The following is a 15,056-nucleotide window of genomic DNA, read 5'->3' on the forward strand; positions in this document are numbered from 1 at the left end:
TGTCCCCAGTGTGGTGTACAGTAGGTTTCACCTTATAAAACCACTGTAATTATGAAATATGACCTATTAATGCATTGACCACGTACAGCCTATTTGGACCCTGTCAAATAAGTTACAGGTGGGCCCTTACTTTGCCCACCTGTAACTTATTTGACAGGGTCCAAATAGGATGTTCGTGTACACCTTCCTGTGGTCACATAGGCGGTCAGTGGGACAAATAGGCTATCTGTGGTCAGTGGCCAGGGCCACGGGCTGTCGCTTAGATTGGCCGTGGACGAACAGGCCATTCAAATAAGTTGCAGGTGGGATGCTGTTTTATATTTTGATGTCATGACTGATAAAAATGAATAAAATTGATTAAATATCAATTTTACGTTAATCTCTGGGCCCCCCTGAGCGATTTGCAGCCTTCATAACCCCGAAATTCCACTGTCCACGAACAGCCTAAATTTTTGAATGGGATAGATTGTACGTGGGACGTCCAGATCTCAGCCTCTGGACACAATTTGGAGCTGAAACCTGCGCTCCTGCGCTCATCTGGACGTGCCCAGACCGTGCTGTGAATTTCAGGGCGTTTGGAGAAACTTGAAAATCCGACTCAAAAGTTCTCCCTTTGAGATTTTTTGGGTCGGATTTTCAAGTTTCTCCAATCTCTTTGAAATTCACACCATGGGCAGGGCATGTCCAGATGAGCACAGGATGAAATCCCCAATTCTTTACAGGGATTCACCCGCTGAAAATGTCTAAGTCGAAAACAGCATCCCACCTGCAACTTATTTGACGGAGCCCCTATAGGCTCCCCGTGGACGGTCAGTGGGATGAATAGGCTGTTCGTGGTCACATAGGTGGTCAGTGGGATGAATAGGCTGTTCGTGGTCACATAGGCGGTCAGTGGGATGAATAGGCTGTACGTGGTCAGTGGGGAGGGCCACGGGCTGTCACTTAGATTGGCCGTGGACGAACAGTCCGTTCGTGGTCACATAGGCGGTCAGTGGGACGAATAGGCTGTCCGTGGTCAGTGGGCAGGGCCACGGGCTGTCACTTAGATTGGCCGTGGACGAACAGTCCGTTCGTGGTCACATAGGTGGTCAGTGGGATGAATAGGCTGTTCGTGGTCACATAGGCGGTCAGTGGGATGAATAGGCTGTACGTGGTCAGTGGGGAGGGCCACGGGCTGTCACTTAGATTGGCCGTGGACGCACAGGCCGTTCGTGGTCACATAGGCTGTCAGTGGGATGAATAGGCTGTTCGTGGTCAAACAGGCGGTCAGTGGGATGAATAGGCTGTTCGTGGTCACATAGGTGGTCAGTGGGATGAATAGGCTGTTCGTGGTCACATAGGCGGTCAGTGGGATGAATAGGCTGTACGTGGTCAGTGGGGAGGGCCACGGGCTGTCACTTAGATTGGCCGTGGACGAACAGGCCGTTCGTGGTCACATAGGCGGTCAGTGGGACGAATAGGCTGTCCATGGTCAGTGGGCAGGGCCACGGGCTGTCACTTAGATTGGCCGTGGACGAACAGGCCGTTCGTGGTCACATAGGCGGTCAGTGGGACGAATAGGCTGTCCGTGGTCAGTGGGCAGGGCCACGGGCTGTCACTTAGATTGGCCGTGGACGAACAGGCCGTTCGTGGTCACATAGGCTGTCAGGGGGACGAATAGGCTGTTCGTGGCCACATAGGCAGTCAGTGGAAGGAATAGGCTGTTCGTGGTCACACACGCGGTCAGTGGGATGAATTGGCTGTTCGTGGTCACATAGGTGGTCATTGGGATGAATAGGCTGTTCGTGGTCAGTGGGCGGGGCAACGGGCTGTCGCTTAGATTGGCCGTGGACGAACAGGCCGTTTGTGGTCACATAGGCTGTCAGTGGGATGAATAGGCTGTTCGTGGCCACATAGGCGGTCAGTGGGATGAATAGGCTGTTCGTGGTCACACAGTTGGTCAGTGGGATGAATAGGCTGTTCGTGGTCACACAGGCGGTCAGTGGGATGAATAGGCTGTTCGTGGTCAGTGGGCGGGGCCACGGGCCGTCGCTCAGATTGGCCGTGGATGAACAGGCCGTTCGTGGTCACACAGGCGGTCAGGGGGACGAATAGGCTGTTCGTGTCAGTGGGCGTGGTCAGGGGGCGGTCACGGGCTGCTCACAGGTCACAGGTGGGACGAACGGGCGCTTGGTGGTCGGTGGGTGTGGTCAGGGAATTTCGCGAAAAGGCGGTCAGGGGGACACGCGTGCGCTCCGTGGTCGGTGAGCCCCCCTGTGGCCGAGGCCCGGGTTGCGGGCAAGGGGGCCGAATTTTGTCGGGCTCCCGCTGGGCCCCCGGGGCCGCCGGGCCCGACGCGACGCCTCCGGCCCGCCCCACGGGGCCCCCCCCGCGGCCGGGCGCGGTCGGCCGGGCCCTGAAAAATCGCCTAGGGGGCGTTGCGCGCTGGTCCAAGGCACTACCTTTTAAGCTGTCCGCGGACCCCTTCCCTTACTCGGTGGCCTAAAGGGCGAAAGGTCCTCGGTTCGAAACCGAGCAGAAACAGTGGTTGGATTCTGACAGAAAATGTAAACTGTTTGCAATGCTAGGGGGGTGCAGCGCTCATTTCCTTTATATGCTTTTTAATAAGCGTGCACCTAAAGATTTATGTCTGCAGCCACAAGACGTGTTTCCGTAGCATAGTGGTTATCACGTTAGCCTCACACGCGAAAGGTCCCCAGTTCGAAACTGGGAGGAAACAGTGGGTGGTTTTTGCAAAAATTACACTTGCAGGGATGTTTGTGGTTTAATCTCTTTAGAAAAGGACAAAAATAAAACAAATGACCGTTGAGGTTACCTTTACAGTAATAAAAAATGTTTGGTCTGCCAACAAAATTAGCAGCTTTTTGCCATGTTTAAAACACTGGGCAGTTTATAGTTTCAGTTGCTTTTGAACAAGCGTAGCCTACAAGCGGTGGGACTGATGTCCAAATCAAGTTTCCGTAGAGTAGTGGTTATCACGTTCGCTTTACATGCGAAAGGTCCTCAGTTCAAAACTGGGCGGAAACAAGTGGAGGCATTTTAAATATAAATGCTGCAATTCACTACAAAACCCTTACTTTGGAGACAGGTGAAGGCCATCGTACGTAAGGAGCTGTAGGCAGACTGCCATGCCGAATAACCTCTGTTCTGTTGTTTGTGGAATTCACAGACTGTCACACTGCCTGCGGAGCAGATTATGGGAAGGAGCCATCTTCTAAAAAGCACATGTGTCTCATCAATAGGTTTCTGTAGTGTAGTGGTCATCACGTTCGCCTAACACGCGAAAGGTCCTCGGTTCGAAACCGAGCAGAAACAGTGGTTGGATTCTGACAGAAAATTTAAACTGTTTGCCACGCTAGGTGGGTGCAGCACTCATTTCTTTTATATGCTTTTTAATAAGCGTGCACCTAAAGATTTATGTCTGCAACCTGAAGACGTGTTTCTGTAGTGTAGTGGTTATCACGTTCGCCTCACACGCGAAAGGTCCCCAGTTCGAAACTGGGCGGAAACTGTGGGTGGTTTTTGCAAAAATTTCGTATGCGATTTTCGTTGAGCAGGTCAGTACACTTGCAGGGATGTTTGTGGTTTAATCTCATTAGAAAAGGACAAAAATAAAACAAATGACCATTGAGGTTTCCAGTACAGTAATATAAAATGTTCGGTCTGCCAAAAAAATTAGCAGCATTTTGCCATGTTAAAAACACTGGGCAGTCTATAGTTTCTGTCGCTTTTGAACAAGCGTACCCTAGAAGCGGTGGGACTGATGTCCAAACCAAGTTTCCGTATTGTAGTGGTTATCACGTTCGCTTTACACGCGAAAGGTCCTCAGTTCAAAACTGGGTGGAAACAAGTGGAGGCATGTTAAATATAAATGCTGCAATTCGCTACAAAACCCTTACTTTTGAGACAGGTGAAGGCCATCGTACCAAGGAGCTGTAGGCAGATTGCCATGGCGAATAACCTCTGTTCTGTTGTTTGTGGAATTTACAGACTGTCACACTGCTTGCAGAGCAGATTATGGGAAGGAGCCATCTTCTAAAAAGCACATGCACCTCATCAGTAGGTTTCTGTAGTGTAGTGGTCATCACGTTCGCCTAACACGCGAAAGGTCCTCCGTTCGAAACCGAGCAGAAAGAGTGGTTGGATTCTGACAGAATTTAAACTGTTTGCCACACTAGTTGGGTGCAGCGCTCATTTCCTTTATATGCTTTTTAATAAGCATGCACCTAAACATTTATGTCTGCAACCTGATGACGTGTTTCCGTAGTGTAGTGGTTATAACGTTCGCCTCACACACGAAAGGTCCCTAGTTCGAAACTGGGCGGAAACTGTGGGTGGTTTTTGCAAAAAATTTCGTATGCGATTTTCTGTTGAGCAGGTCAGTACACTTGCAGGGATGTTTGTGGTTTAATCTCTTTAGAAAAGGACAAAAATAAAACAAATGACCATTGAGGTTTCCTGTACAGTAATATAAAATGTTCGGTCTGCCAACAAAATTAGCAGCATTTTGCCATGTTAAAACACTGGGCAGTCTATAGTTTATGTCGCTTTTGAACAAGCGTACCCTAGAAGCGGTGGGGCTGACGTCCAAACCAAGTTTCCGTAGTGTAGTGGTTATCACGTTCGCTTTACACGCGAAAGGTCCTCAGTTCAAAACTGGGTGGAAACAAGTGGAGGCATGTTAAATATAAATGCTGCAATTCGCTACAAAACCCTTACTTTTGAGACAGGTGAAGGCCATCGTACCAAGGAGCTGTAGGCAGATTGCCATGGCGAATAACCTCTGTTCTGTTGTTTGTGGAATTTACAGACTGTCACACTGCTTGCAGAGCAGATTATGGGAAGGAGCCATCTTCTAAAAAGCACATGCACCTCATCAGTAGGTTTCTGTAGTGTAGTGGTCATCACGTTCGCCCAACACGCGAAAGGTCTTGGTTCGAAACCGAGCAGAAACAGTGGTTGGATTCTGACAGAATTTTAAACTGTTTGCCACACTAGTTGGGTGCAGCGCTCATTTCCTTTATATGCTTTTTAATAAGCATGCACCTAAAGATTTATGTCTGCAACATGAAGATGTGTTTCCTTAGTGTAGTGGTTATCACGTTCGCCTCACACGCGAAAGGTCCCCATTTCGAAACTGGGCGGAAACTGTGGGTGGTTTTTGCAAAAATTTCGTATGCGATTTTCTGTTGAGCAGGTCAGTACACTTGCAGGGATGTTTGTGGTTTAATCTCTTCAGAAAAGGACAAAAATAAAACAAATGACCATTGAGGTTTCCTGTACAGTAATATAAAATGTTCGGTCTGCCAACAAAATTAGCAGCATTTTGCCATGTTAAAAACACTGGGCAGTCTATAGTTTCAGTCGCTTTTGAACAAGCGTACGCTAGAAGCGGTGGGACTGACGTCAAAATCAAGTTTCTGATAATGAAATAAACAGTCGCCATAAGGGGTCGAAAGGTCGTAGGAGCTCGAGATTCGTCACGGACGACCGCCACGGGCCCCCGAATCGGGCCCCAGAGTATCGTGGCTCTAGATGCTTCCCGAGCCTAGGAGGCCCTCTAATCCTAACTGCTGAATTAACCCTAGCAGACACATGCTCCCATAGAGATCAATGGGAGACAGAGAGGTGCATAAAAAATAGCTAAAAATAAACTTGGCATGTCTCGACCTAGCCCGCTCGGTCTGTCGCAGAGGGCCACGTGACGCAACTTTTTTCGAGTTTGGGGCCCCTCGGACCCCTGGCGGCCGCGCGGGAGCCACTGACACATGCAACTTATCCCATTCATTTTCATAGGCGTTTGGTGGACATCCCCACGGAACGGTCCCAATAGCTCCGAATGGCTCCAATTTGAAATCTGTGGCCCCTCAGGGTCCCCTCAGACGGTCCACAAAGACTGGGGTCCGTAGTACCCCGTTAAGTGCGTTAGAGTCAAAAACAGCATCCCACCTGTCACCTATTTGACGGGTGCCCTAAATGCTGTCCGTGGACAGTCCATGTTTAGGCTAATTATGCATAATAGTTTTAATGTACATCAGTGTGTTGTATTCTGTCCCCAGTGTGGTGTACAGTAGGTTTGACCACAAAAAACCACTGTAATTATGAATTATGGCCTATTAATGCATTGACCACGGACAACCTATTTGGACTCCGTCAAATAAGTTACATGTGGGCCCTTACTTTGCCCACCTGTAACTTATTTGACAGGGTCCAAATAGGCTGTTCGTGGACAGTCCATTTTTAGGCTACAGTGGGCCCTTAATTTGCCCACCTGTAACTTATTTGACAGGGACCAAATAGGCTGTTCGTGGACAGTCCATTTTTAGGCTGCAGTGGGCCCTTAATTTGCCCACCTGTAACTTATTTGACAGGGACCAAATAGGCTGTTCGTGGACAGTCAATTTTTAGGCTAACTATGCATAATTAATAGCTTTAATGTACATCAGTGTGTTGTATTGTGTCCCCAGTGTGGTGTACAGTAGGTTTCACCTTATAAAACCACTGTAATTATGAAATATGACCTATTAATGCATTGAGCACGTACAGCCTATTTGGACCCTGTCAAATAAGTTACAGGTGGGCCCTTACTTTGCCCACCTGTAACTTATTTTACAGGGTCCAAATAGGATGTCTGAGGACACCTTTCTGTGCCAACCTGTAACTTATTTGACAGGATCCAAATAGGCTGTTCGTGGACAGTCCATTTTTAGGCTAACTATGCATAATTAATAGCTTTAATGTACATCAGTGTGTTGTATTGTGTACCCAGTGTGGTTTACAGTAGGTTTGACCTCACAAATTTGAGTTTTCCAAAAACTCACCCATAGTTTCCAAGAACTCACCCGCTCCAAAAAAGTCGAAACCAGCATCCCACCTTTAACTTATTTGACAGAGTCCCTGTAAGCTGTCCATGGACATGCCATTTTAAGTCTAATAATGCATAGTTCTTCTGATGGGACACATAGGCCATTCGTGGTCACATAGGCGGTCAGTGGGACAAATAGGCTCTCTGTGGTCAATGGGCAGGGCCATGGGCTATCACTTAGATTTGCCGTGGACGAACAGGCCATTCAAATAAGTTGCAGGTGGGATGCTGTTTCACACTATATACATGATGCTATATACATGAAAATATATACATTATTTGGAAATGGTTCTCCGCATTTCCTCTAACCACACCTCTTTTGAAACAGTCTCAGTCTGTGGGCAGTACACCCTGCCCCTGTACTGGCTATGTCCTGTTGCACTTGTTTTAAATTGCCCACATTTTTTGCAAGTGTTGGCCTCTACGGTTCTCCTGTAGGGTCTCTTGGGCATGGCGTCTGGATTGGCAGCTGGTGAAGCGGGTAAGCGGGTGCCCTGTACAGCTGTTGGCTGTAACAGTGGCTGTATCATTTGCATCCCCTGGGCCATTGGGATGCCCTGGATCATTTGCACTCCCTGGAACATTGGCACACCCTGGAACATTGGCACAGCCTGGAACATTGGCACACCCTGGAAACCTGGTGCTGATGGTATAAGTATATTTGGTACCATCTGCAGTGATGCTCCAGATGCAGATGGTGTCAGCAACGTCTGACTCTGCGCTGGTGCCTTGGGTCTGAGAGGGGGTCGCCCAACAGAAGTCTGCCTCTGCTTTGCCTGACCAGCTGTGCTCTCTGGTAGCTTGTACTGGTGCTGCTCCCCTGGTTGTTCTGGCTCAGTCCGTAGACGTTTGGCTACCTGGAGAGGCTCATGAGCTTCAGGGAGGGGCTGAGGCAACTGAATGCCCTGAAGCAGCACAGACAGCTCCTGCTTTTTCTGTCTTTTGTTATACCACTGAATCAGGGTGTTCTGGTTAACCTCCACCAGCTGCATGGATGTTCCTCCCATCACCAAGCTGTTGCCAGTACAAGCTGCCTTATCCTGCGATAGTCTTGCAGGATCAGAGACAATCTTGACAGGGCTCCCTTGCCTTTTCTTTTGGGGCTTGGGTGGACAGTGCAAAGTCTGATGAAGATGGTCTCCAGCAGACGGCAACAGTCAGGCCACTGAGCAGGTGCGCTGCTTGCACACAGCACACATCTGGTGGTGCTCTCTACACCAGGGTGAGTGGGCTTCTTCGGGACCTTGAAGCGTCCACTCAGCAGTCTCTTTCGGCATCGACTGTCATACACCACCCGTTCCTTGTCCCGGTCATCCAGGTTCTGCCAAAGAGCAATTATGGTGTTGGCTTCCTGGTTGGTCAGGCTGAGGGCTGTGTGGTCCCGGAGATCCACCAGATATTCTGCCAGCTGGTCCACATGTTGATAACCCGGGATATTTTGGTAGTCAACAGCCTATTAAAAAACACAAACATGCAATACAATTATTACATCACATCTGTCTAATGCATAATTCCATAACTGATTGTGTTATTTTACTGTTTATCACCGTAAAGCACTGTATAGTACAAAGCAGAGAGAGCGCCATTCTTGACATTTTACAAAGCACCAAATAAATAAAGATGACTTGACTTGATGTGTATTTGCAGCTTACAAATGAATTTAGGCTGTACTTTTAAATGTAAAATATGTGGAAAGTCTGGATTTAAAGCACTGGATGTTAATTCATCATAATTATTCTAGTTAATTTGAAAGACATACAAAGGAGTAGAATTTACCGTCTCTTCTTCATCATCATCCTGACCAGCATCCTCTGGCTCTGAGGGGAGAGTTGAAACAGATGTTTCAGAGGGAACAGGTGTGACAGCAGTCCCTGAGGGTCCAGGTGATGAAGGAGACTGTGTGAGGACAAGTTTGGGGTCAGGGACCAGTGAAGGGGATGTGGAGCCCAGTACAGGTGTGGCACTGCTGGTGACCAGGGTGGAAGAACCCAGTGTCAGTGTGGAAGAGGGTGGTGACAGAACAGCCTCCGGATCTGCTATTGTGTGATCCTCGCTGATGTCACAGAAGCCCTCATCTTCATCTCGCTCCTCCACACTGAGGTCCTAAATGAGCTCTGCTGTCTGCTCAGAGTCAGGATTCATGTCCTGCAGTGCCTGACCAGTCTGCTGGAACAGATACTGCACTCCAACGAGCTCACCTGAAATAAAAACAATAAACAAACGGAAATTAAATAGAATGTTGTGTATCATATTTGATACATTAGGCTTTTGTAGTAGCTCATATAGTGTGAGAATATAGAGCTCATCGTCAAGGAGAAAAAAAAAACAGTTTTATTAAGAGGCCAAACACGTTTAATTATGGGGGAAAAACATGAAATGAAATGCAATACAATGATGATTGAGAGAAAAGTCTGATGATCATTTTGATATTTACATGTAACATGATTTTCTAATCAAGTGAACCCAAGCTGCTTCAGTCTAGTAACTAGTCATTAAATATTACTAACAATATAAAAGTTATTCTTACAATTACTTTATAAAATCAGTAAAGGTTTTACAATGAAAAGAAACGTGAAGCACGAGCTGAAGGTGGACACTTTTACAATTATACTAAAAGACTATAATCAATCAGACGACAGAGGGCATGTTTCCTAAAAATTTTTGATCATGTTGATCATTTAGAGTCCTTTAGAAACTTGCATATCAATTATGATACAATCGACTCTATAGGGTTAAATCTGACATTTAGACGGAGGTTACACAGAAATTGCAAGTTGATAAAATAAAAAATATATAAAACAATTCTCACCGGTGTAACATGCAGGGGGACAAAACGTGGGGACCACTTTCCTGCCAAACAGCTTTTCATAATTGCCGTTTACACAGTGAACAAGTTCTCCTGTGTAGCTGCGCAAAGCTGATGGCTCCGATGACAGGGAAGCAGCCTCCCGGTCCTGGTTCCACCGGTGTAGACCCTCCAGCAGATAAATCTGAAAGTTCAGACTGTTTGCACTGGTCCCTGTAAATAGACACAACAGTGTTTAGGAGGTGTTAAAGGAACACACAAAAACACTTAATGCTCTTTCTTTACACCTGCACAGTGTGTGTGACAAAGACAATACCTGGGATGAAACGGTTCAGGTGTAAATGAAAGGACTCGAGAGAAGTGGAGCCTCTGGCACATCTGTAGGTCTTCAGAAGCACACCTCCCTTGTTTAGGCTCCCTGTCTCTGTATAGAGCACAACACCAGGGGGGTCTTGAATGCATTTCACATGCTTCTTCTGGACATTCCAGATGTGCTCCATCCTTTCTCGGTCCAGGAGAGGAACACCCAGGGAGTCTTTGCCCTTGCTGCTCAGGAGCTCTGTAAGCAGCCGCTCAAGGAGAAGGATGGTAGTCTCCTCTCCACAGGTCCTTCTCCGGCAATGGAGTGCCAGCTCATTCCTGGTAAGATGCTTGTTGACATCTTCATCTGTCAGCGCAGGCCAACCCTGGGATATCAACAGCTCTCTCTTTGCTTTGCGAAGCATAGAAACATCAGCCGCATCCCACTCAAAAATGCACGCTGACAGCCGTGACATGAAGATGGGATACAGCTGATGGGCATCAGTTGTACACCCCATGGCAATCCTGCGCATAAAATGCCAGATGTCCAAGCGAATCATGAGATCAGGCCACCCTCTGAATCTGGTTTTCAGCTTGGTCTAGCCCACATCAGTGCAGCAGCCACAGTCCACGTACAAAACAGCAGGTGGATCCACACTAGCCTGCTGGTACCTTTTCACCAGACCATCGACCATCATGTCCAGTCCTGCTCCTTCCTGTGCTGTCAGCACACTCATGAGCACCTGACCAAACTCATTGCCAACAGAGGTAAGCCAGAGTCCCGTTCCCCTTGCCGTCCCAGCCAGCTTCTTAGTGATCTGCAGTAGATGACAGGAAGCATGCAATGCAATGAAACATCACACCATGTAGAATATGATACTCATGCTCTGATAATGATATAACAGTAAACACCGTAAATTAACAAAAATCCCCTGCTAACCTTTTTAGTGGAATCCATCTTCAAGACTGAACCATACGTAGATGTTATCCTTGCATGGATTTCATCCAGCCTTGTCAGGATGTCTTGGCTGTACACGGTGAGCAGCCACTTGCAGCTTGGGACCACTGTAGGCTCTGGGGGTTCCTGGAATTGTATTTGCAACACCCCGGGTCGTTTGAGGAAGTCCACACATTGGGTGGTGTACCGGGCCATACGCTGGAGCCACTCCTCACTGTGGTTCTCACGCAGCTGTTTGATGACACGGGACTGTTGCCTAGGCCACTTTCACGCAGGAGCCGAATGACTCTCATATCACAGGCATACCTTAGGAAAAGCTAAATCCACACATTCATATATTTTACACAATTGATTTGTAAAGTATTTGCAAACATATGTGATGATGGGCTATCAACTGGATGTGGAATTAAAGTGTACTTACTTCCGCGTGAGGATGACCCAAAATTCAGAGCGATTGCCCAGATCCAGCTGTTGCAGGACAGTCTGACTCCAGGACACATGCGAGGCTTTACACTTGGTACAGATGAGGGTTTCTGTGACCATGTTGTACATCCTATCGATGTCCAGAACCTGCCGTGCCCTTTTGTGCAGACCGCCTCCAGTCAGCTGATGCTGCCCGCAGGCAGAATTGGGACAGAGAGCCTTGATCTTCCACAGCTTGTACGGCATCCACAGCAACAGAGCATGACAAAAAAATCTGTCTGGAGCTGGAGCCTGGTTGTAAATAAGTGCTGGTTGTGGTGGGTAATACCAGAGCTGTAGGTTGTCTCGAAGCTTTGGTTTTCTCTTGGGCCCCATTTTAAAAAGCCTGCTGGCAATCCACCTGTGATCCTCTGGTGGCAAAGTGTCCGACCACAAACGATGCAGTCGAACTAGAGATGCATCTTGCAGTAATGCCCCCGAAGGAGTATTCTGTGAATGAAAAAGACAAAACATTTAGTCTAGCAGGTCATTTATTTAATTACCGCTTTATCTATCCAAGACTACCCTCATATAAAATAGAAAATATTGGATGTCAAATACGTACTTAAGGTTATAGAATAAAATGTATACATTTGTTCCAATAGTTTTCAGAATTGTGTCAGCTGCTAGCACTAATTTGTGTGACTCTACTGAGTTGTGACAGTTAATATGCAAATTCAATTATTTTAGACCAATAAAATTTGAAATTACTTACCGAGACAACATGCAATGAAATATAATATACGTTGCATATATAACAAGAGAAAGAAACAGTCATAACTGTCCAATAGGAAGTCTGTGAATGAAAAAGACAAAACATTTAGTCTAGCAGGTCATTTATTTAATTACCGCTTTATCTATCCAAGACTACCCTCATATAAAATAGAAAATATTGGATGTCAAATACGTACTTAAGGTTATAGAATAAAATGTATACATTTGTTCCAATAGTTTTCAGAATTGTGTCAGCTGCTAGCACTAATTTGTGTGACTCTACTGAGTTGTGACAGTTAATATGCAAATTCAATTATTTTGGACCAATAAAATTTGAAATTACTTACCGAGACAACATGCAATGAAATATAATATATGTTGCATATATAACAAGAGAAAGAAACAGTCATAACTGTCCAATAATTTTAACTAATCCTAGATGGAATTATACAATACTGTTTAAAGGTCTATGTTCAGTAAGATTCTTTTTGTTTTTGAAATATGATTAAAATACAGTCAAAAACAGTAATAGTGGGAAATAATATTGCAATTTAGGATCGCCGTTTATTTGAATCTGTTTTCAAAAGTATTTACAGTTTTTTTCAATCGCTAACAAGCGCTTACCCATACTTCAGATACTTTTTCCTAAACTCTTAACACAGACTCACACCAACAAAACACAATTGGCCAAATGGATAATTTTCTTCTCAAGAACACATTTTGTTACAGATTTTTATGATTGTTTACACACTAAAATAAAAATTTCCACACAATTTGCAAAATTCTACTCCAATGAGCAAAACCCCTCCGCAGATTTGCACAACATTACACACAATGTCTGCCTTACCCTTATAGCAAAACATTACACACGGTGATTTGTAAAACTCTACACACATTTTCACACCTTAGACACAGATAAGGATTGTGAGGTTACTTCCTTGTCATTACAAAGCCCCGGATTGCCATTGACCACACTAATGAATGAATTGGATATGCACATCCATCAGGCGTGGAAGCACACATGTGCTAATTTGAAAACGCATCACTCAGGAGTGCTATAAAAGGCAGCAGGTGAGTTCACCTATCTTCAACAAAAATGGAAGGAGCTAGAAGAAGAAGAAGAAGAAGAAGAAGAGTGAGAATAAGAGGGGGGGCTCAAAGGGGAGATGAAGGAGGTAGAGGAAGAGGAGAAGGAGGTAGAGGAAGAGGTGAAGGAGGTAGATGAAGAGGAGAAGGAGGTAGAGGAAGAGGAGAAGGAGGTAGAGGAAGAGGTGAAGGAGGTAGAGGGACCATGGACTGACACCGATGGAAGCTGGACAAAGAGTTCAACCAAATCTCTGGTTGATACTGCAACTGAATAGTTACAGTATTCTTGTTGCTTTTACAGCAGTTTTTCTTCAGAGTCAAACTGTATGTACTTCATGCAGTAATTTTAATTTGTCTACAGATTTTATTTTTTTCATTGATTTCATTGTTGGTTGATTTCTGTAACTGATTATGGTAAGAAATACTGTAAATAAATACTTGAAATATGAGTCTGCAGAAATCAGTGTTGTGCAGTGCTTGGTAAGTTTATAGTAGGCCTATTTGTGTACATTCTCCCTATATCTCAAACTAATCATGAAGAATGTTGTTTGTGTGTCACAATTTTTTTTTTTCATCTAAATTATCCCTTACATAACAATGTCTGGCCAAAAATCTAGCACATGCTATTTCCTAAAAATAGTATTTTTACAAATGTGTTTTTTATTTATCACAACAGTGTGAAACTGGTTACAATAGTGTCTGATCATTGAGGACTGTGTTGGTTAAATGAAAACTAATAGCATTTTCACAAATATGTGTATATCTTTTGACTGAAGTGTGTATGTTTTGACAGAAGTGTGTCATTTTCCAAACAATCTAGGAATTATGCCAATTGAGTGTGGTGTTTGGATAATTGTGATTACATTTTGAAAAAAAGAACCCGGTTTTCAAAATTGCGTGTAAACAATTGAAAAAAACTGTAAATATATACTAACTCTTCATTTCAAAATAGAACACATCTTTCTCTGCACACACTAACTTTACCAAAACACTGGAAATCTGACTCAGAATGAAATTATTCTGTCAAAGAATAACACTTGTTTTCACTTCACAAGGTACATGCAGTCAATCAAAGTACAACAGGTTTCAAAATACTGGCTATTGTATTACAAAAACTTCATAGACTTTTGTGTTTCAGTTTTACAGGTATTTGCATACAAAACATGCAATCCACCATTTTTACACTAAATTTATTGGTTGGGAACTGTATGTCCACATGTACAGTATTCCAGTAAAAAGCAAATCAGTTTTTTTTCCCTTTACTGTTTACCAGCCTCTCTTAGTGAAAGACCGTGGTTGATTACATGGTCAATGATAGTGGCACGAATTTCATCACTGACTACTGTTCTTGCAGCCCTTGGAATGCCACCACCACACATTCTTACACCTCTACCTTGCCCTCTCCTTAGGCCTGCTCTTCTCCCTGGCCCTGCTCCTCTCACTGCACATCTCACTGCACATCTCACTGCACATCTCACTGCATCTCTGACTGCACCTCTCACTGCACATCTCACTGCATCTCTCACTGCACCTCTCACTGCACCTCTCACTGCACCTCTCACTGCATCTCTCACTGCACCTCTCACTGCACATCTCACTTCACATCTCACTGCACCTCTCACTGCACCTCTCACTGCACCTCTCACTGCATCTCTCACTGCACCTCTCACTGCATCTCTGACTGCACCTCTCACTGCACATCTCACTGCATCTCTGACTGCACCTCTGACTGCACCTCTCACTGCACATCTCACTGCACATCTCACTGCACCTCTCACTGCACCTCTCACTGCACCTCTCACTGCACCTCTCACTGCACATCTCACTGCACATCTCACTGCATCTCTGACTGCACCTCTCACTGC

General features: G+C 45.5%; 5 non-coding genes across 5 annotated transcripts; all 5 read left to right on the forward strand.

Moving 5' to 3' along the window:
* The first annotated feature begins 2,954 nt into the window (after positions 1 to 2,954).
* trnav-uac (transfer RNA valine (anticodon UAC)) lies at positions 2,955 to 3,027 on the forward strand. Its single transcript has one exon. It is a non-coding gene; the product is annotated as a tRNA-Val (tRNA).
* Positions 3,028 to 3,242: 215 nt separating this feature from the next.
* trnav-aac (transfer RNA valine (anticodon AAC)) lies at positions 3,243 to 3,315 on the forward strand. The gene has a single exon. It is a non-coding gene; the product is annotated as a tRNA-Val (tRNA).
* A 123-nt stretch (positions 3,316 to 3,438) lies between these two features.
* Positions 3,439 to 3,511, forward strand: trnav-cac (transfer RNA valine (anticodon CAC)). The gene has a single exon. It is a non-coding gene; the product is annotated as a tRNA-Val (tRNA).
* A 1,085-nt stretch (positions 3,512 to 4,596) lies between these two features.
* trnav-uac (transfer RNA valine (anticodon UAC)) lies at positions 4,597 to 4,669 on the forward strand. The gene has a single exon. It is a non-coding gene; the product is annotated as a tRNA-Val (tRNA).
* Positions 4,670 to 4,883: 214 nt separating this feature from the next.
* Positions 4,884 to 4,955, forward strand: trnav-aac (transfer RNA valine (anticodon AAC)). The gene has a single exon. It is a non-coding gene; the product is annotated as a tRNA-Val (tRNA).
* The last annotated feature ends 10,101 nt before the right edge of the window (positions 4,956 to 15,056 follow it).

The sequence above is a fragment of the Siphateles boraxobius genome, unplaced genomic scaffold (genome assembly GCF_051911475.1).
Source record: "Siphateles boraxobius isolate OS27281-9 unplaced genomic scaffold, OSU_SipBor_1 6, whole genome shotgun sequence".
Classification (NCBI taxonomy): Eukaryota; Metazoa; Chordata; class Actinopteri; order Cypriniformes; family Leuciscidae; genus Siphateles; species Siphateles boraxobius.